We start from the raw sequence: 20,293 nt of genomic DNA on the forward strand, positions 1-20,293 counted from the left end.
TATTTTCTATATTTTTTATTTTTTTAATTTCAAGAACAATTAAATAAGTGAAGTGGTTGTGTTGTCATACTTTCAAAAAAGAAAGGACATTTTTCACATTCAAAAATCTGAAATGGCTTGTTTTCTCTTTCAGAGCAGAGGGAGGAAAATACCTAAAAACAGTGTTTGCAGACCTTATTTTAAGGAACCAAGAGCTTCTGTTAAAGTTCTGAGCAATGTGTGCACATTTAATCTCTTTAGGAATTCGTATCCTTACTTTTAGACTACTCAAATTTGCTCCATGTTAAGCATTTATGCTCATCAAGACTATGTTAGGTTTAATTCCCCAAATTTCCAGGAGAATGAAAAAGTAGATTTTTAACATAAATATTTTTTTGGAGGATCAGATAATTTCCTTACCTATAAAGATATGCCAGTAATAATCTAGTGCTACTGATGTGCATGTCTAGCAAATGAAATGCACTGTAAAATCTTTGATTTTTTTGAAATTTTACCTCCTCCATATTTTCTGCAAGGTGATATTTTTTCTAGACTCTGTGAGAAATTATTTTTAGGCAATGGTTCTAGTGGCATTTGTTTCCAAATACTTTGTAAAGCTCAGACATTCTAGATAATGGAAAAGTCAACCTGCCACTTGTAAATTTGCTAAATTAGATGTGAAGATGAACACATTCTAATCAATAGACTTGGATGGAAATGATCAGGCAGCAGATATTTAATTTTTTAATCCTTTGTAATGCCAAGCAGATGATGGTAAGTTGGGCACTCTTTTCTATGTGCAGAACAATTATAATTTATGTCTAAATCTATTACTGTCCTACCACCCACTGTTCTTTCATCCATTCTTGCCTTATTTTATACAACTTTACAATCACCAAAACTGACTTAAAGACCATTTCTTTGAGTATGGTACAGAAGATTCTGGTAATGTTTAATACTGCTGTTATGTATTTTGAAAAGTGTTGCACTTGTGTTCTAATTGTTGTAACTGAGATTGTTTAGTAGTAGCGAAAGATTGAACTTTTTTTGATGGTTTCTCAGCAAAGTGTATTTTAGTAATTTGAATGGAGATTTTAGTCTTTCCTTTTGGTTCTCCCTCAAAGGAAATAATGATGATTTACAATTCAGTGGAGAAGCAAAGTGACTTCTGGGTTGTGGTCAGGTGTTTCTTCCAGTCTCAAAACTGACGCTCAGCTGCAGTTACTGCACAGGTTTGAGAGTAGCGGACTAGTTCTAACCATATGTTTTACTTGTTAAAATCAAGTAAACAAAACTGAGCTAAACTTAAATAATGTTCTATATAGAGAGCACCTCTGGAGCCTGATGGGGAGGACTTTCTGTCCTGGGAATCATCAGGCATGTTGCAGGAGGTGTCTATTTTTCAGTTCACATCCTTTTTTGAAGTTGTGTTGTCCTATTAAATAATGTATATTTATGAAATAATGATAGATGGAATGGTCAGTTTAATACCCATTGTAATGCAGGGCCATGTAGACTACGACTTGCATCCAGTTTTGAGTTGAATGGGGTTCTATAGACTGATTTAAGAAACTAAGCCTGGTAAGACATGCATTAACTGTGAATTAAGAGCAGCAAGAAGGAAAGAGGCCTATGAATTGTCTAAGATAGTGGCAATTTGTCTTCTGAAACCTTGACAGCTACCTCCTGATTTACATTATGCAATAAGATTGCAAATAACATTCTACTGCAGTCTTAATCAATAGAGGGTCATGTGATATCCCCTCTGGGGAAAGATCTTATTTACCCATTTAATTGATGTAACACAGCTGCTAGCAAAAGGAGGAGACATCTCTTTTAGTTTTAAATATAGATCCTGTACAAATATTCTTAATAATGTAAAAAAAGAGATAAATTATGCCCTTTAATGTCTGATGATGGACCAACATGTGAAGTCTGTTTTTACACTTTTCTCTCAGAAGTGAATCTCTTCATGAATAAAGGCTTCTGGATAAGGCTCTGGGTTAGGAGCACTGTAGAAACCACTCACAATGGTTATAGTCAGGAGGATTAGGAAATTAAGGGTCATTTTCTAAAATTTAGATGTATAATCCAGTTTGGGTTGTATTCAGACCAAAGACATCTCAACTGATGCATCCCCACAACTTTGTAGCTGAGGACCTGGACCTTGGCCTGTGCTCATAGAGGCTCCAGGAATGAAACTGTGTTTACTGTATCTTGGTATGTCAAGGTGAGACCCTCAGCTGGGGTAAATGTCCGTTCTTGCATTGAAGTCAGCAATCACCATCATACAAATGCCTGTTTCCGTTTTATCCAGGATAAGTGTTATTCATCCATATTTCTGTTTAACAGTACTATTTAGAAAGTTGAACCTGTAATTTGAAGTTCAGTATTGCTTTAATACCTGCTCTGAAGTTCCTAAATGCCGGGACTACATATTTTTGAGAACATTATTATCTGGCAAAATTTTAATTTGTAATGAAATTGTGAGAAGTATATCTCTCAATGTGAACACACAAAGATAGTCTAAGAAGTGCTACTCTCAGCAGCTTGAACTTTTGTGCTGCTGTTTTTCTTTTTCTTGCAATTTTTTTCTTTCTTTTATTGATTTTATGACAGAAAACATACAGGTCAATAGTTCTATCTGATGATCTGGTGGATAGCACAAACTGATAGCAAATGTATTCTTTTATCTAAGTGTTTCCATGAGAAGAGGGGAGGAAGGCCACCACAGAAAATGACCTCTATCTATAGCCTTTCTCCTGATCAAATGGCTTGCCTTGAATTCTTCTCTCTCCTTTTTCGTTCTGTGAATTTTGAGGTGCCTTGGTGTTTAACAGGTGATTTTCCATTGGTCTTACCCTTAGCAGGTCCAAAACATTAAGGCACAAATTTGGACAGACTAAATTTCACCTGTTGATGGTTTTAGACTTTCCAGAGGCATACAGGAAACATAAAATTCTGTGAAAGTGGACTTTTTATTCCTTGATTATCATCAGGTTGTTTTTGCCATAATTTTAAGTTGTTTTTATCAGGAAAGATCAGGAGTGGGCTGCTTCACAAAGACAACAGAGAAAAGGAACTGTAGGCTGGTAGTATCTATTGAGGAGCTGGCTGTCTCAGTTAAGCAGCTCTCACTATCACAAAGGGAACTTTTCTATTGACTCAATCTGTCAAAATATTACTCTTACATCCTTCCTTATATTTGTTTTACAGAAATTCTGTTTTCCTTTAGGGTGCTTAGGCATGACTAGATGGGAACTTTTATCTATTTGTATGATACTTATGAGCATCTGGGTTGTTTCCCAGGCCCCCAAACTTGTCCTGAAGGAAACAAGAGACTATGTAACTTACTTCATATGTTATGTTCCCTGTATTCAAATCTTCTACTTGTTTAACGTCTGAATAACTTATGTCAATGGTTAAAATCAGCTGGGAAAAGAGAGGTGTTTGTTTATGCTTGTGTCCTCACATCTAAACCCCACATACTATTTCTGCACTCCTTGGTACGCTCCATCTGTCACCTTCACACATCTTCTAGCCGGAGTCACACTAGGAGCAGCCTAGGGATGATGGTTTGCATGCAAATTGAGATGGGTGGACAGTATGCTTGTGAATTGTGATCTCAAGCTTTTATGTATATATTTATGTACATGCGTATAAGGCAAAATATTCATTGACAGCTTTATTCCTTCCTTGCCTTACTTTGCCTTGCCTGACCTTTCCTTGTCTTGCCTTCTGTTTCACCAGTTTCCTAAGGTTAAATATTTCCTCTTTTTGATCAAATTTCCTTTTTGCTGCAAAGCCATAATCCACTTTAATAGGTGCTGTCTGAAGGGACTAATATTCACTTCCTGCACATTTGCCTTATGCATTTCATACAAGTTTACCTCTATAGAAGTACAAGTACAAATGCCATTACAGAGTAACACTTTCAACTTTATGGCAACCATCCAAAATTCAAGGGATAGTATCTTTCAGTAAATGTAGAAATGAATATATTAGTTCCTGTAGCATTTTGCTTATCCACTTTGATTGTTGCATTGCCTCATTTTGGGTTTAGTGTATATCTTTGCCTGGTATCTTTGCACAGCTACCAGGGCTATACTTGGATGATGCTATTTTTTGCTTAGTTGCAGGTCTTTTTATGTTTGGCTGCCATTTGGCACTTTTGCTGCCTCGTGTTCTAGACCTGCACAGAGCAGCAGACAACAGAAATGAGGGCATTACCATAGTACAGAGGCTTATCTCACTGAACTTCATAAATGCTGGGCATTGAATTTAAATTGTGGTAATGGAGTGCATCTCATGAAAGGAATATAGTGTAAATAAAATGTGGTAACATTTTATCACCTAATTTCAGAGACCACAAACATATTTTTGTGAGGTAACCTGGAGCATACACAGATCCTGATCTAGACTCTATAGCTACAGAAATATTTGGACCTCATGAGCATTACAGACTTCAAAGGCTCTAGGAAGACACAGATGGAGTCAGTCTGTTCCATGTGTGACTGCAGGCCCTTTCTGTAATGGAAAAGCTGTATTGTATACTTTAAAGAAGTAAAGAAGAGGCTCAAGAATTCTGCCCAAAATATTGGTATTCATTAATAAAAAAATGTGCTGCACTGATTAAAATATATCAATTTTCTGTTCACTGTGTCAATATTTTCTACCACATACCATTGGAAATGTGTAATAGGATGATTCTTTTTTCCTGGTGGTTAAAACATATGTGGAAAATTTTGTGTGAAGTGTGAAGAAAAATTGTTGTATGTAGGGAGAAGATGACTAAAACATTTTGAAATAGGTCTTAAGATGAACATATTTATTTTACTTTTGTTCTAGATAATATTCACATTTCTGAATAATTTTTAACTATAAAAAAACCAATACATCCCATTTGATTTTACAGTGCTTTTTTGTAGCTTAGTACATGCATATATCTGTTTAGTGCCTGACCATCTTGTCTTGTTATTGGCTGGAAAATACCTTTATTGTAATTGTATTCTTTTTCATAATTGAACTTGTTTTGCATAGAATAATTGTTCGTCTCTCTTTATATTTCCATGGCAGTAGACACTTGATTATGCAGAAAACCCCATTTAACTCAACCATGATTCTTCTGTCATTACTAGGTTAAATGTGTGTGGTCAAGAGAGGCAAATACCGGGTCAACACCAAGATAAAATTATAGGTACAAGAGGCAATTTGCTAGCATCAATAATGAAACAGTTGCCAAATTTTTTAGTTGCAGACAGAGGAAATAATAGGTTTTCAGATTCTGTGAAAACTGCTAGAACTGATTAGCATCAAATTTTATTTGTGCTAAGCTGCTTGAGGCAAAAGAGTACAGAACCAACTAGATGCATTCATTCATTATTTTGCAGTTTATTAGTTTCTTAAATACTCTAAAAGTTTAAGAATTTTGATTTCTCACATTCCTAGATGGAACTATAACCTATGGTTAGAGCAAAAGGGTAATCTGCTTTTCTGTGTTATTTTCATTTGCTTGTCATTGGTTTTGCTGCGAGGCTTGAGAAGCATCTTCTGACCTTTTTGTTCTTCTCTTTTGTAATTTTTATTTGCTTGTGTTTAAGCAAATTGTTTTCACTGGAACAATCAGAAGCTTGATTAACATTAGTTAAATGTTTGAGATGTCTCCCCTGCTTTTGTAGGCATGTTGAAACTGTCTAAGATGTTGAGGGTTTTGCGTCATTCCATAAGTACAATACATGAGCACCTTACAAAGAGAGTGTAGCTGTTAAAGCCCAACAATCTGATTTTCTGTCTACTTCCCTGAGGGCAGGGAATATATATCTATATATATATCTACACATGTTTCTCTCACATGATGGAAACTGCATATGCAGAGAAAATGATTTCACCCTTTCATGGCTGACACAGACAATCCATGGCCATATCACATACTCCTTTACTCCCCAAATCATGGGTCTGCATGCAAACTACCAGGAGGGAATGATTCCTGACCCATGGTGACTTCTGAAGTCTGTCAGAAAATTGGGAGACTTGGCTGGCACAGGTCATGGCCGAGTTATGGACTGTCCTGACAGTCTGACAGTGGAGGCAGCTGAGCTGTTTCTGAGAGATGTGCTCTGAAATAATGTGATTTACCAGCGCAGACATTGCTGCTGATCTCTCAGGACAGAGCTCTGCTGATACGTCACACTGAAGAGAAGCCAAGACACTGCAAGGATCATTTATGCTTTTTCAGTGCTTGACTACAGTAATGTTTATTAGCTGCAATGAGAACCAAATTAAGACAACCTTTCCCCCCTGGTGTTTAATTGTTTCAGTACAGTAGCAGTTGGGCAATATGAATAGCTCTGCATTCTGACCGTCACAGAAACCAGGCACTATTGTGTTACAGCCAAATAGTAGATTTTGTGTGTTTGCTTATTTCCATTCTCATTATTTTCCCTAAAGCATATTGTGCTTTTAGGATGAAACTGGTTTAGAGTGCTTCAATGTATATCCTTGTGCTTCCTAGAGAAAAAAATCAGAGAAAAGTAGTCATCAGAACAAAAGTCTTACTGGAAGACACAAATTCCACAGGAATGAATTTAATAGCCAAGAGCAAAACACTCCTCTGGGCTGGAATCTATATGTACTCGCAGCAAGATACCATGTCCCCTATCTCTCTGACAGGACAATTAAGCATTTAAGTGAGGCCTTAAATTAGGAGGCTGTTGGCCCTTGGCTGTCTGTGTCCTCAATAGAACAAACAAAATTCTTTCAGAAAGGGACTGGATCAGGTCTATGAATGTGGATGCATCTTTCTTGTTTACAGAAAGATTATGGGTTGATACATGCTTGTACTTGCACCAGATAGAACCTCTTCTCACTGGAAGGTTCTAGTGGTGCCAGTTTCTTAATAATTCTTCACTTTCCTTTGGAAAGAGCTTTACTCATCTCCTTTTCTCTTTCTTTTCCAACACGTTTATTTCTTTCTCTAGGTTAATTAAGAAGAGCTACATTTTGACTGCTGTTGCTAGTATTTTTCAAGTGGCTATTTAATTCCATAGTCTTCAAAGAAAATTTTTTTCAGACGTACTGAATAAACAAGACTCTGAGTCTTGGTTTCTGCAGGTTGTGAGGATGAGTGTGTCAGCAGGAGGAAGAGCTGTAAATTAGGAAACTTATGAGAGGGATCTGGCTATGGGAATAAGAGGAAAAAAGGGAAATGCTTGTTGAAAGATTGTATTCTAAAGGAACAAGGGTCTCTATCTTTTTCCACCTCCCTGTAGGATTTCTGGTCTTGCACTTCAGATAGATACTGGGCCCTAACTCTTCTCGGAAGTAAACTACTTCTGATTGCAATGCTGAGATATTCCATGGTATTGTGAGATCTCTCTTCCTGTTGTATTTCTTTTACAGCTTGAGACTGTAGGACACAGGCAAAAGTGATTTCTCTTAGCTGGAATAATTAATCTTTTGAGTATTGGCTTAAGATTTTTTCACTAAAGGTGCCTCCAGCGTTTAGTTGTGTAGCAATGGTATTTGTAGAGGCAGAATCTCTACTTGTTCTTCACTAGTGCATTTTGTACATAGCTCTTCTAGAAATTGGAAAGTAGCAAAAGTATGATAGCCCATTTTGGGTATCATTCTATGAAAAGTGCCTAACAATTTCCATAAGATTTTTACTTTGAGAGTTGCTCTGTTACATTTAAAATGCCACTGCAGTTGTCTCCCAGGCAGGGCACAATTTTGTTAAGGAACTCCATGCATTACAGGATCACTGATTCCCTAAAGTAATAGTTATTCAGATAAAATTTCTTTGTCTTTTGCTTGCAAAGTGCCATGAAATATTAAGATCTTAGTGAAAACTTATGACCACAGTTTTACTTAGGCAATTCATTGGAGCAGCTATCGATCCTACAATGGTTTTCTAGGACTGACACTTTGGAAGCAAAGCCCAGGAAATGAACTGAAGAAAGGGCTGGTTTTCTTGCCATTCTGCTTTCTTCTCTGGGTACCCTGTGTATGCTTTGGTTTTATGAGTAGTGCTGAAACACAGAAAGTGTCTTAGAAGAGCTGACTTCCTTGAGAGCTGCCATCTAGACAACCTACCAGTCTAGAGTGTGTGTGGTATGAATGTAGGTGTGGTTGCAGGAGGTCTCCAGACTGACCTGCCTATTAGGATCATATGTAAATGGACTATTAAATAAAGTGGAGTATGTGAAATTCAGCACTATATTAGCACTATTGGCTAATAACAGAAAGGAGAGAATAGATAGCATATACATGTGTGCTTTTGTAAAGAACGTTTGCTATGTTATTATATTACTATAAATTCATTGTCTGTGAACCACATAGTCCAAACAACCTTTCAAGACAGGGCTGTGGAAGAAGAGAATATATCTTGGCAATCTGAGACAGGAACAAATATATCATTAGGAGAAGCATAAAAAAACCTGGGGAATTCAGACTGTGCTCACTGCTATGATGTCTGGGACCAAACCAAAACCACAGAAAGAGACAAATAGGCTGTCAGGGCTGATATCATACACTGAATAGAAAGTGCAAAGGCCTTGGAATCCCAAGACTGTAGAAGTCTTGCTGCAGGGGCATGACTTGTTTTAGGATTAAAATTTCTGGCTTCTTCTGTGTTCATGAGATGCAGACAAGTGGTGTACATAGCTAAGTTTTTCTACAGCTGACTGGTTAGGACCTACTTGTTGAGTTCTGTTTACTCAAAAGGGAAACAGAATCTGATTTTTGTGTGACTTTTAGTGAGGAAGTGAGGATTATTCCTTATGTGAGGAAGAATCCCTGAGAGAACAATGAATTCCAGGGGAGCCAGTGAATTATACCACTCTTAAACTGGATTTATCCAGAGGCAAATAATGTCCTATGCCCATTAAAATATTGTGTCAACACTGTTAGTAGGCTTTGTATTTGAATAGGGTTTGTCCAGCAGGCACATAGAAAAAGTGAACATGGGTCCTCAATTGCTTTATGTAATTTTTAGCTGTGATCATGTTGATGCACTATTGGTAGCAGTCTGAAAATAGATAAGAATATGTTCAATTAAAAGAGATTTTTCTTTTTTTAATGTGGTGCAATAATGATCTTGGGGAAGCTGGCAATTTCATCTCCACAGACATGCCTCTCCAAATAATAATTTTAAAATATGGATAAACTACAAGCCTAAAAGTCCAAATTCCACTCATAAAGAGGAGTTAGTAGAGCACATACATACATATCCTAGCTAGAGCTAGGATATTATTTCGGGAATTAAATTATGGGCTGATTATTGAAAAAAAATATTGCCAAGATGTTGTCTTATATGTTGTCTAAAGTTTAATCCAGTTGTGTGTGATGAGAAAAGTTCCAAATTTCTTACTTCCTAGCTTTCTGAAAATTAGGTTGGATAGAAGTATAAAAATCTACATTTTTATACCAGTAGGAAAATAATCTAGGTAAAGTAGCTGGTGTTTTCCACTCCTAAATTTGATGGTTCTGCTTGCCATCTTTTGCACAACAAAGCACAGGATTTAAAAGTTACCAGCTGCTATATTTGCTTTCCAAAGTGTGAAGAAAACATGTATTGTCCTGAGGATTAAAGGGCTGATTCTCTTTGTGCTCAGTTCAGGCTGAACTGAAGTGTTTGTAATGAAAGTAAAAGCTATTAAAAAGCATGAAACATGAGAGAAAAATAACGCGTTTGTGTCTTCTTTGTTGGATAGGATTTGATGATGCCCTTAGAAAGTTTTAAATGTAAGCATTTGTCTTATTAACCAGCATTTCTTTTGTGCATGTTGCAAACACTTCCACTTGCAAATCCTAAGTGCCCTCAGAGCTGTTGTTTCAACCCACTGGGAACTGTTTTGCCAAATATCATCTGAACAACAAAAACTCATAATCTGTGAGCTAGTTCACATCTCCAGTACTAACTAGCTTTTTGGAAACCGGATGTGTAGGATACTAGAGAGTGCAAAGAAAAAAAAAATATTTCTAATGCTAGTTTTAGTGACTGGAATAAGACAGGAAGATAGCTGTGCTGTATATGGGAGCATGAAAAGCTTGCAGTTGGAACAGATGCTGAGAGTGCCCTGTGACTCAAGGTATGATTTCCTGACATTCCTGCCAAGTTTCAAAGCTTATGGGTTTTTTCCCCTCTTCTTATTTCTATTTTTGGGCTGAATAGCAAAGAACTTGTGCTTTGGGAATGAAGGTTCACCATTCTAGTTATACCTATTTTATTGTGTGTTTGCATGCACACCGAATAATTATTGTGGCCTGCAGGAAAGAATGAGAGTAAAGATGTAAAAAGCTGAAGATAATGCAAGGTATTTTTGGTATGGATCACATAATCACTTGGCTCAATGGCAAGCTGCAAAGCTTTGTGTGAGTGTGACAGACTTCCCTTGCTGTGTGGTAGTGCTCGCTGAAGCCTTACGTCCTTTGTCTTGCTTCAGTACAGTTTTTCTCTGACCTTGGGCAAGTCAGAGAGCAGCGAATCCTCAGCCCGAGGGATGAAGGCTGTGGAGCTGAGTGTCCCGGGGCTCTGGAGGGCTGATGTGGGGCTCACTGCCTGCTTCCCTGGATAGAGCACTTCTCTGGCTGAAGGGCTTTGTGAATATAAAGACTCCTTGATAATCAGATATAAGAGTAAGGGGTGGGGGCATATAAGTACTTCAGATAGCTGGTCCTTAACCAGGGATTCCTTGTATCCTCTTACATAGTCCTCTCCCCTGGGTTTTGCTATGAAAGGAGATTATCCAACTTGCAGTATGATTTAAATATGCAAGTCATCAGTCTCAGGAGCAAGTGGTGAAGCCTGCCTGACCTGTAATCAGAGGCTGTACATCCCCCTTAGGAAACCATGACAGTCAAAGAAACAGAGCTCCAGAGTCAGGAAAAGGTATTTGGATTATTGCCCAATAATACTAAAACTGTTAAAATTCATATCTGCAACCTATATTAGGGTGATAGGGAAAAAAATAATGTCTGTAATTTTTATGACAAAGCATGAAAGGAAGTAGTGTGGGATTAAAGAAAATTAAGATAGGTGTGTGTGCAAATGTACATTCTACTAAGCTGAGACGACTTCTTGTGTTTTTAAATGTTTGAGAAGAGAAACAATAAAACAGTTTTGTAAAAGACTTTCTAGCTGAACATTATGCCGGTATGTATCTTGGTGTCTCAGGAACCCTTCTTTTCCCTCCATTTTCCATGATGATTTCATTACAAGTTTGTTTGTTTCTCTCTAAATTGAGTCAAAATCCCTAAGAATAGGCAAGTTCTGGCAGCTCTGTGGTGAATAACTGCATCATCTATTTACCAGGAGCTAACAGGAGATTCCACATCTTTTAGAAAAGGTGATTCCTAATTTTAAATTGCCTCCTTTTCAGTTGTTTTTACCCAAAGCATGAATACAGTATTGTGAGCAAGACTCTGCAAATAAAGCTGAACTGAAAATAAACATTCATTTTATTCTGCACCAAAATGATCATGTTTTAGTGAAACCTGTGGGCTTCTTTTTTTAAGTTAGGTTTTTTTTTTAAGTCTTTTTTTATTTGTTTGTTTTCTTTCTATTTTGGAGATTTTAGAATGTAAAATAAAAGTGATAGGCTTGAAATGTCAGTCTTGGGTACAATTCATTAAGTGCTGGTGCCCCTCTTACACCACTGTTTACTCATGACTTAAATGAGGTCCTTGGGCAAATTCTTTTGGATTCAGAGAAGGAAATCAAATAAAACTTAAGAGATGGCATAGCTCAACTCCAGTTCCCACAGACACAGACAAGACTGCTTTATGGTAAAATTATGAGTTCTGGACAGAGAGGGTGAGAACTCGGCAGAAACAGGGCTGCCTGGGCATGCTGTATGCAATGAACTCTCACCCTGTGACTTTTCTTTTTGCCAGAACAGGTATTTTCTCACCAGTCTGCTGTGTGCAGGGCTTTCCCTGGAGAGCTCTAATCTTAGAGCTGTTTGTTAAATCAGGTCTCTAATGGTTCATCTTCTTGAAAACCCTTGCTTGCTCTTCTACCTCTAGACAGCTGGATGCATGTGAAGGTTGCTGTTGCCAGATGCTGTCTATTCACTGATGATAAGCTTTCACAATGGGAAAATTTTACTTCATCCATGCTAAAATTCATTAAATGTTCATTAAAGTAATGATTTGAACTTAGCTATTCCCATTCCTCACTGAATACTGGACTATACAGTGAATTACTCTCAGGCGGGTCCAATGGAAGTTTAATTGTTTGTGAAAACATGAACAGCTTCAGCAAGAGAGACTTTCATGTCCAAACCCCCCATAACTCAATGGTTAGTTGTTCCCAGCTGAGTACTTTAACCACCAGGCTGTTAAGTATAATTCAGGCAGCTACTGCAGCCTCATTTTTCCTTTTGGAACATACTTGGTTATTGAGAGGATAAAGTACAAAAAAAAATATGAGAGATACATGATGATAGAGACCAGAACCAAAGGAAAACATTTTAAGAAGTCCTGATAAATGCCACGGGGAGACCTAAGAGTAAAGCACATTTGAATATGAAACATTCCTTTAAATGCTTTAGCCATAGTTTACCAAGATTTTTCTTAAAGACAAAGCTTGAAAGTCTTGGCCAGAGCAGTAACACAAAATTCATCTCACCCCCATCTTCAGCTGCTTAGCTGAACGTAGATCTCAAAGACAGACCTTTGGATTTGTATGAATGACTGAATTGTCCCACGTGAGTCTGAAGTGAAGTGAACTTCTGGAAGTGCCGATGTCTATTTGCTAGTCACAGATGCAGATGCAGTGGTTTTCAAAGACTGGGAGTTTCTAATCACCTCCTGCCATACAGCACTGACCTTCTCAGTTCTGAATTGTCTAAATGCCAGGCAGCTCTTTCAGTGTTTGGGGCTGATATCTCAGCAGTGCAAAAGCCTTGCCATAACCTGTCTTATTTTCTTACTCCCATAAAATGTCGATGGTTTTTGTTCTTGGCATACAGATTGTAATTGTTTTTGATATATTTTACATATAGGACTTTATAGAAGGAATATAGAAATTTTTGTTTTGAATAGAGAACATTGGAGGACACTCCCACAGCAGTTACTGACAGTGATATTTCTCATTCTTTCATTTCTTCAGACTGTTGTGACTATTTTAGTTACTACAGTTATTTAAGCAGACTGATTCATAATAATAAATAATGTATTTAATTTCCCAGTTCCTATTTGCAGAAGCACTCCAGATTCCTCCCTGAAAGACACTACAGACCATTCAAATATTAAAACACATAGAAAATGAATTATAAAAATAATGCAAAATAGTCCAGTTATTTGTTTTATTTTTCTGTGAGGGAAACTTTTTTTTTCTTTCTGAATCTAACATACTAGTCTTTCTAAACACTGATGTGGCATTCCTTAACTGAAGGCTTAGGATATGGAGAGGTCAGGAGAAGGCAAGGGCAGCAGCATACAGCCAATATTTGTGCAAGTCCTAATTAAATAATACAGCAGTAGAATTTATTTGGGACATTTTTCAGATCCACTGACTGAAAAATAATGAAGTTATAGAGTTGGATGTCTATATGAATCTTCCTGATTTTATTAAAAGATTCTGTTCTTAACAATAACAGGGAAAAAAGTGAAAAATATTATTCACATACTTATTCCCACTTTGTAAGAACAGAATTCTGCTCTATCTGCGCCATGTCACATGCCAAGGAGAACAAAAAATGATGTCAGGAGCCTGAGAAGTGAGTGCAGGAAGTGCTCTGCAGTGCAGCTGCCACCCCTGGGCACTGCACCAGAATACCTGAGGAGATGAGAAATGCAATATCACTAGATTGAAGTTGCTATTCATTTGAACAAGCAGAGCTGCCCTATGCCTCAAACCAACTTATACACATGTTAATATTAACATCATATATCACTTGCAATGTATCAAATGGGGCCCTTGCTTTGATTTACCAAAGCAGCCATGTGTGATCTTCGATGTGCTGGAGCAGCCTGCCCTTAGCCTACAGTGGCAGGTTGTCCTGTGTGCCAGGAAAGCCTGGGCAGCTGGGCTCTGCCTTTGCAGGACTCACATCTCAGCACCCTGGGCCAAGGGCTCCCTCGGGCACAGGCTCAGTTTCCATCCCCTGCAGCGGGAACGTCTGAAGCTCGTGTAAGGGCACGAAGTGACCCACTGAAATTTAGTGCAAAACGATATGTGACGTTTCCTCTTCCTTTGGTTACTGCTGGAAAGCATTACAGAATGGTGGCAATTAAGAAGCATTTATGGTTACCTTAGGAAAAAGTGAAAGAATACTTAGGTCTTTTCATCACACGGGCCAGCGTAACACTTTGGCATGAATGGTGATCATAGGAATGACTTAAAATTTTCTCTAACAACCTTTGATAATAATACTGCAAATTGCAAAATACAGCTACAGACCTGTCCTAGAAAATCTTAAGAGCATTTAATATATTCTTAAGCAAAGGATTATCAAGTAAGCACCAGCAGAAAAGCAAAGTTAGTAAAATTCTGCTGCTGATATAATGGAAAGTAACATTACTTCTATGTATCCTTGATCATTTTACAGTGCTACATGTGTTTTTTTTTTTTTTCTTTTAATGATTTAACTGGCTGCAAATGATGTCTGAACTGGCCATCTATCACTGCACACTTTGTCTGCAGTGCTCAGGAATTTAACACACAAAATGACAAGTGTAATTACATGCTTGTGAAACATATGCCATAATTTATGGATATTAAGCAAGTATAAACAAGAGATCAAATCCTAGTGTAAGCAGTCATCCAAGAAATCATCTTGACATTTATTTCATTAAAATCTTTCTTTCAGTATGACAGTCAGAATACCTGAGTTGCACTCACAGCACATCTGCAGATACTTTCCAATTATTGCATGTTTGCAAAACAAAGGATCAGATACTTGCAGGCAGTTAAAATTTAATTTTCAGTTACATTTCACACATGTAGGTGTTTATCATGCTTATTATTATCCCTTATTATTATCATCATCAATATTATTTCTATTATTATTAATCTCCCACAGGTGATTAATATACAGGACTTAAATAGCAACAGACCTTTTCACCTATTTATTCTGTGTGTTAACATTTACTGTAACTTAAATTAGAAATCTGAGTAAAAAAAGCTCAAATCCTAGAGAGCTGGTGGTTTGTTCACTTGAGATCCTGCTAGGAAGAGAAGCAGAAAAAGAGGAGTGAGACTGGGTGAGATGTCCCCAGCAGATTGGTGCTGTATATATTAGGCATGCTCACAGGTGTGAGCATGGGAGCAGGCTGGGCACTCAGGCTCCCAGCTGGGGCCTTCCACACCCTCTGTTTACTGCAGTGCTTAGAGGCAGTGGGGTTGCTAATATTGTGTAGATTGTAGAATTGATTTTTATTTCCTGTTGTCAGGAAATGTCTTTATCTGCCTTATTCCTCCTGCTAAGTGGTGCTTTATTTCATGAGTATTGCCAGGGAACTTGAAGAAGCCAATATTTTGAAAGGAGGGAAAAAGAAAGCGAATCTGGCAACCAGTCCCTGCCAGGGGCAAAATAACATAACCGATATAAGCCAGTGTTAATGTACAATGAAATATCTTGAATGCCAGCCCACATGGAGGGATGGAAAATAGGTCTTGCCAAATAAACTTGAATGTCTTTTTAGCAAGATTTTGAGACATAAAGATAACAGCATTGACTTCTGTAAATCTCAGAATCACATGTCATTCCTTGAGGCACCTTAAGCATACTTTATTTAATAAGATCATCATAATTATATATTCAATATTTTCAATTTTATTTCTTTACATTGATAGTAAATTAGGTAGCCTGGGGTTTATCTGGATAAGCTTATTGTCAGGGATGGGAAGTCCATAGGGAAAAGTCCTTCTTTGCTAGCTACTGCTGATATTGCTCTTATGACAATGCCTGTTTCTGTTAAGGAAATATTTTCTTGCCAGGTTGCCAGTGCTCCTCTACAGACACTCTGGGCACTCCTTTCTTGATTATGAGCCAAAAAATGAAGAGTTGTTGCAGCCAGTTTTCTTTGAACCTTTTTATCTTATCCAGTTTGTTTATAAGGTTTTCAAGGAATATCTGTGAGATATAAACAGAGCATACTGGTGGGAGCTGCAATCTCTGTATTAGCCATAAGGTCTCTGATGGCCTTCAAGTGAGATGAGCGATTGGAAGGAAGAAGGAGAGCACATGTGACAGGCAAGAAAATGAGAGTGTGTCAGGGAGGAAACCTACAGAGAAAATTACAGCAAATATACCTGGTCTCTGTTGGTTATGCTATCTTAGATTCCTGCCATCAGCTTAGCAAGATGATACCATTTGTATAATTTGAATGTATTTTTTTCCTGATAGTTCAGTCACCTGAGCTATTTCAAGGCATGCACACTGAGACAAAAGAAATATAATTTGTGGGTCAAGATTATTCATGTTATGTATCCTGCAATATAAATTCTGTCTCTGTTACTAAAACCAGAAGTAATTTAGCAAATACTGACTTAGTCCAGAATTTGTTGCTAAAATTGTCCTGTAGTGTCTTATCAAAATCACAATGAGTTATCATGAGAGTGGGAGAACAGCTACTGCTTAGTTTGTGATTTAATCCTAATGATTGGTAATACATGGAAAGTTGTAAAAGGGTAGTCTGGAAGAATGTGTGAAAATTAGTCATAGAATCACAGAGTATATTCTTGAAATTCAATGGATAGGAGGCAAAATTATCAGGGCCTGGTACTGTCAGGGCACTGCTATTGCAGCAGGAGGCTGAGGACAGAAGACACATCTGTTTCAGGCTGCAACCACCATGTAAGCAATACTAACTTACTACTGCAATATTGTGGCCTGCAGGGTCCTGAGCCAGGGGACTTTTAAAAAGATTAATTGGCTGGAAAGCATTTGGCACCTGAAATCTATCTCTGCTGCTTGACTCTCAGCGAGATAAAGTCTCAAGCTTCTTCTCACTTGAAATGTCTTTTTGGGCTGGAAACAATACATTTTCCCAACAGACAGAAAGTATGCTTGTTTATAATTTATAATTGTTTGTTAGGCTTGGACAGATGTACTAGGTGTCAGAAAATTATTTGCCCTGAAATTTTCTACATTTATTCAATGTTTTCAAGAATACAGTTATTCCTGAAAAGGGTATTAACATCTCATTTGATTATTCATTTCAGCTGGGAGGTTTCTGGTACATGCAGGATGATGGGAAAATAGAAGATTGTTTGCAAAAATCATAGTCCCTCTGCAACTTTCTTTTGCAAGGGAATGACTACTATTAATGTGGCTGTCTTAGCCCATTCCCCGTAAGATAATAATATCAGCCCTTTTTCGGTACCATGAACCTTACTGGAACAAACAAAATTTGCTTTGGAAATCCCTAGCTTTAACAGGGCCTACTCATTATTCTTTAGCTGTTCTCCTAAAGCTGTTGGGCTTTTAAGTCCTTTGCATCACTCTAGAATTGGCTGCAGAGCAATCGAGCACGGTGTAATTTGCCACTAGGCTCATTCCTTTTTCTGCTCTTCCAGATCTTTCTCAGCTGCACCTGTGGTATGCTCAGTAGTGCTTTTAAGAAGTCCATGACGTGAGTCCTGGATTCATCTGTATGTGCCACAGTTTGGGTCTCACTGCGACTAAGAGCATGACAGTGATCCAGTGATTGTGCTCAGAACATCATCCTGTGTTTCAGAAGACTCAGAGGCACTGGTGTCTGATAAGCTTTTAAATCTCTTTTGTTCAGCTAAAACAATGTTTAGACTTCATGGCAATAAACATCGAGGCTGTTAGGTAAAGAGGAGATTGGTCACAGACAAGCATTCCTGTGTGCTGGGGGACCTGCTTTTGCTCTTGTGCAAATCTTGGCAGTCAAACATTTCCAGACTTGCTGTTTCAGATATGCAGTTCATTTTTTTTTTTCGTTTTCAGTTCAAAAAAGTAAAGAAGCTAGGAATTAAATTTGAAGAAAAAAAAATCAAATACGTACTGTAGTACCCAATCAAATTCACTCTTGCACTGTTTACTAAGAAAGCACAAAACACTGTTCTGTTTAACTTTTCTCATAAGCCAAGGAAGCACATAAATCTTCATTATCTCTGTACCAACCTTTCCTATCCCTGATCTTCTGTTTGACTTTTAATGTTTGCTTGCTTCATAGGACCCATTTGAATAGCTTGAGTAGCAGAACCTCATATGTGATTTATTTCTTTAAGTTTTAAAAATGAACCAAACAAGTACTGTCTGTTTAGTTTGCCTGTGGAAATTTATACATGAATGGAAAAGAGAAATTTCAATATATGTGACTAATAAATTAGCAGTCTGTGGTCCAGAGAGAAATGGAAAATTGCAGCATTAAATCAATTTTATGTGATAACATAACAAAACAACAGATTGTTTGGGGTACTTGAGGTAACCACCTTTCCCTGATAATATATGATTTCCAGTAGCACTGAGCAACACATTCTTCATCAAGTTTACAGTGAAAATTTCTGACAGTGGCAGGTGAGGAATTAGTTTTGAGGATGATGTCCTTCTGGTGGCTCATGCTGAGAATGATATTATTTATATTAACTGGCAAAATAGCCTGGCAGCGCACAGGCAATTACCTCAATTTTATGTTTAGTGCTCTTCTCATAAATCTGTGTAATGATGGCATCTCTGTTATGAGCTTACATTAACTTACTGGTTACAGTAATTCTATTGAAACAAGTAAATGTCCACTCCGTTACAAAGGTAGTACAATTATGGTATTCCAAATAAATAATGTCTTGAGCTATATATATAAGAAGAACAGATCAGGGCTTTATGAAAGGAAACATTAATTGCACAATTAGGTAGAGCTTTGGTAGTGATTTTCCTTGTGTGAATTTTGTTCTCAGTAAGGATTTTTTTCACAAGAAGGCAAAGTGTTAATTGTTAATTTCTTTTTTTGGCTGCATCCTGTCCTCCAAAGTGGTGTTAAAGTTATTAATGGAGGTGAAGCAAAATGCAGTATATGTCCCCTTGGAATTACCAAAACCCCTTTATTCCCCATAATAGCTTAGTCTGAGATGATCTGTTGAGGTGCAAAGGCAGAAGATGTGCTGATTATCTTGCATTTCGTGAGGTATTTGTTACTGACCACTGCCAGAAAAAGACCTCTGGTTTGTCCCAATATGCTACTGTAAGAGGAACTGCAGATCTTTTGTGGGTGATTTGTGTTTGGTATGAAGCTGGAATGTATGAGAGTTGATATCCAAAGTGTTAGACCAATTTTACTAGAGTCACACTCCATGTAAAATTAACTCTGTACTTTGTCAGCTAATACATGTGTTCTTTTCTTACAATGTATTGAAATAGCTCCTTGGGCATCATGGCAAGATTGGAAATGGGTATCCTTTTATCCTTTCAAATATTCCCATATTAGTTAGAGGAACTTTAGCTTCAGTTGTCTTAGGGGAAAAGTTAAGTTCCAAAAATATTTTCTTCTTCCATGAACATGAGAAATTTATCTTAATGTGCTGACCTTGGCTGTGCACACTTAAAGCAGATCCATTAAAGTAAAATTGGCTTATGAATTAACCAATCTGATAGACTACCTGACCTGCTAAGTACCTGCAAAAAATTAATTCAGGTATTTTTTGTCCAGAGTGCTTTATTATCTGGTGGTGAGTGCTTCATTATCTGAGGATAACTGCTTGGGCTGAGCTGTCAAAAGATTTTAACAGAAAACATTAGAAAAATTCAGAAATCATCAACTGCAGGCATTTGACCTACAATTCAAATTTGGCCAAAACTATTGCAAAATGAAGCAATGAAATCATATTTTCCACAAGCTGTGAGTGAGACAGACTACTTGGAGACCCTCTGCCTAGTCTTAAAAGCAGTGGAGTTCATTTACTTGTGAATACTTCTGAACAGATGGTTTCTGTGCTCTTGAGACAAAATTTTAAGTGTGGCATTTGAGCAACACTGCAGTTCATGGGTTGCTATCAATGGAGAAGGTTTGGAGATGCACACTTTTAATAAGCAAACACATTTATTCCTTGCCAATATCCTCAGGTACCTTTCTGAATTCACTGTTCAGTAACAGCCCTATTAGGATGAGCTTCTGTCTTGATGCAGTAAGGGCATTTGGTGTGGCTGGGAATGCTTTGTCGTCACCAAGGGTTATGCTAAAGGGGTTGGCAGCTGTGGAAGTAGTGTGAGAGCCTCAGATAGTCAAACACATGAAAGGAGTTTGAAAGTTTTTGCTTTTATCTTCTCTCAGCCTTATAGTTCACATGATGGCTTTGGAAAAGGTACAAACCAAAGATGCACCCCTCTTTTAGAGGAATGGGTGC

The 20,293-nt window shown here is 37.6% G+C and overlaps 1 protein-coding gene and 1 long non-coding RNA gene across 6 annotated transcripts in view; both read left to right on the forward strand.

The window, feature by feature from the left end:
* GRM8 (glutamate metabotropic receptor 8) overlaps nt 1–20,293 on the forward strand; it is a 316,002-nt gene that overhangs the window by 8,382 nt on the left and 287,327 nt on the right. The window lies entirely within an intron of this gene.
* LOC146763438 (uncharacterized) overlaps nt 1–20,293 on the forward strand; it is a 55,417-nt gene continuing 35,124 nt past the window's right edge. The window contains exon 1 of the long non-coding RNA XR_014951991.1: nt 1–20,293. This exon is cut by the window's right edge and continues 19,966 nt beyond it. This is a non-coding gene — a long non-coding RNA (uncharacterized LOC146763438).

Source organism: Lonchura striata, chromosome 1A (genome assembly GCF_050655825.1).
Source record: "Lonchura striata isolate lonStrDom1 chromosome 1A, ASM5065582v1, whole genome shotgun sequence".
Classification (NCBI taxonomy): domain Eukaryota; kingdom Metazoa; phylum Chordata; class Aves; order Passeriformes; family Estrildidae; genus Lonchura; species Lonchura striata.